The sequence below is a fragment of the Choloepus didactylus genome, chromosome 5 (genome assembly GCF_015220235.1).
Source record: "Choloepus didactylus isolate mChoDid1 chromosome 5, mChoDid1.pri, whole genome shotgun sequence".
NCBI lineage: Eukaryota > Metazoa > Chordata > Mammalia > Pilosa > Megalonychidae > Choloepus > Choloepus didactylus.
This window is the reverse complement of record NC_051311.1, coordinates 134,947,425-134,950,298: the sequence shown is the minus strand read 5'-3', so window position 1 is coordinate 134,950,298 and position 2,874 is coordinate 134,947,425. Positions and strand designations below refer to the sequence as shown.

The following is a 2,874-nucleotide window of genomic DNA, read 5'->3' as shown; positions in this document are numbered from 1 at the left end:
TTTCAATAAAACTGAATTAAAAAAAAAAAAAAAAAAAAAAACCACATTGTGTGTGTATGTGGGGGGGGGGGGTGCTTCTGGCACGAGACACATTCCAAAGTCGCCAGTGGTCTCAACAGGCACTGCCGGCACGGATCGTGGCAGCTTAGCCACCACAAAGTGTTCTCCCGGAACCCTCCGGAGGCGGCGTGGCTCCAAAACAGATAAGAACATGAAAACCTGCTTATGACGATGATAACACTGTCCTTTATGCATATGAACCAAACAACACTCAGGTCATTAATCAGGAAAGTGTTGTATCTGACACATCCTACAATGACGAGCAACCAAAAAGCAGTGTTGGACATCCTTACCCATTGCCAGGTCATATATGATGCTATTCAAAACCTGGATAAGAAGCTTGATACAATGCACAGAAAGGTTTCAAAAACCCACCATCTCCATATGAAAACCATGTGGCAAAAGCATCCATTTTTCTCACCAGACAACACAATGCCTGGTCCCCCTACAACGCCCTGCTTTTCCAGCCCACTGGCTCCTGGCACCAGCCGTGTTTTCTCCTCTGCCGGAGCTTCCACAACAGTGGCTTCAACTATGATGGTCGCTGGAGAATGCAGTCCACCACGTAACCCTGACCTGATGAATTGTGGTTTACTGGAAAATAAGAGCATCAGCCAACATGCTAACTCTCGTCATCTATCCCAGTTTTGTTACAAGTTCACCAATTGGATTTGACACGACACAAAACTCTGAGGATCCTTCAAGCTGGTCAGTGGAAGAAGTGACACAGTTCATGGAACAAATGGATCCTCAGACATTCACCCTCCTTGCCGACCTCTTCTGACATCATGACATTGACCCAAAGGCTCTGCTACTACTCAAAAGTGACTCAAAAGTATATGGAGCTGAAGTTGGGGACAGCCATGAAACTATGCCACTACATTGAAAGATTTAAACAAGAAAATTACTTCCACAGTTGAAAAATGTTTGTGTAAATGTAGATTGGACTTACTTCGGGGGAAGCTGATACCTTCTTGATTTAAATCGTTTAGCTTTTGTTTTATAGAAGTTTTCTTTTAAAATATGTTATCTGAATTGTAGAACCACATGACAGTCCAATCTACTTCTTTAAAAACTATTTAATGTGTTAGTGTTTACATATTCAAATTAGCAGTTAGTTCTTTGTGTCTTTAATTTTTTTAATTGCACAGTTTACAAATGTACTTCATGCAGGAAACAGAGAAAAAAAACTCTGATTCTGGTTGATCTTTATTGAACCAAAACAGCTAAATCCCAAAGGAGAAGTGTCAGGGATTGACAACGTCTCTAATTAAATCCATGGGAATTTTTCCTTGGAAGGATATTTAAAGATGCAACTATAGATATAATCTCTTCCTCAAATATTTTATTTGCCCATTGCTGCAATGTCCTGTTCATGTTCTGCCAGTTTCCTGAAAGGGAAGAGCCATATAAATTATTTTCCTTTCTGTTATTTATTTCTCTGTATGTTGTATTTGGTTGGAGTTAAAGAAAAAAAAATAAGCTTATAGGTTTTCCTGAAGCAATAAGGTTTTTTTAAATAAATTATTAGATACCAAAGTCATTTTAGGCAGGAGATAATTATACTACAAGGGTGGTTTGGATGGAGTCTGAATATTTTTTTCAATGAAAGCCTATTTTAAAACTTTCCATATTTTGACTCAGCTTGGACATTTAACTAGACATTCATTGCTCTCATTTCTATATAAAGATACTTATGTCCCAATTTTGAAAAGATACATGTTTTATTGCATGTGTTTATTCTTCATATGGATACTATACCATATTTATATTTTATTGTCTATCTATAGGTATATACACAAGTAAACTTTTTATTTTTGCATTTAAATGGCACTTTGCACCAACACAGAGGTATTGATGAACTGTATATATAGTTAGGTGTTTTTATTCTGCTAAAAATATGTGCATCGTTTACAAGCACTTGTACCTCTCAACTTACTCTTCAGGGGATAAGAAACAATCAGCAGATTGCTTTCCATGCAGGGATGTCCTCTGTCCTATGCAGTATTTCTAATTTGCTTACTTCTGAGCCATTTATTCTGTTAAATGTAGAAGATGCACTAGTTCTGACTTGTTATTTGTGCTTTATTTTTCAAAGATAGAACTTTTAAGGGAAACATTCACTGCTATTGTTTTGTTATGACATTGTTATTACTTTGTATAATTTTTGAAGTAATATTTATAAGCTGTGAGAACCGATGCTAATTTATTAACCATTTGTTTTAAATGCCAATAAAATATACATCACAGGCATGAATGTACATTTTCTTTTTAGAAAACCAAATGTACTTTATATAGGAAAGCAGCTATTTTCTAGGTATATGTGGTTTGAAGGGAGGTTGCATCTATGTTATTCTTCATGTTTTATAATACAAGATTGTAACTTAAACTTGGTCTTCTTTCAAATAGTTTGAGTGGAGGTGCTGTGCCCAGTTGAACATTCCTCGGGCATTTGGATAAATAATATGTTTTGCAGTTTTCAGATTTTAAAATATAATAAAGTTAACCAAAACAATAAACACACACACACACACATGAGAGCTGGAGGATTGTGGGAAATGGTGGAGTAGGAAGCTCCAGGAATCAGTCCCTCCACCAAAACAGCTATTGAACTGGGAGAATTTGTCCGAATCAACCCCTTTGAAACTCCAGAGTCTGGGGCAACACTGTGCAGCATGCAGGGAGGAGTGGGAGGAAGAGGCTGGTAAATTGCAATAAAGACCAGTGAGTTTCACTCTCCCTGCAGCAGCTACCATCCCTTTTCCCCCAACCTCATGGGAGGCAGCAGTGGGAACTAGAGCTCCAGCTCCTGGC

General features: G+C 37.7%; 1 pseudogene; it reads left to right on the top strand.

The window, feature by feature from the left end:
• The first annotated feature begins 315 nt into the window (after positions 1 to 315).
• On the top strand, positions 316 to 980 carry LOC119535452 (annotated as a pseudogene).
• The last annotated feature ends 1,894 nt before the right edge of the window (positions 981 to 2,874 follow it).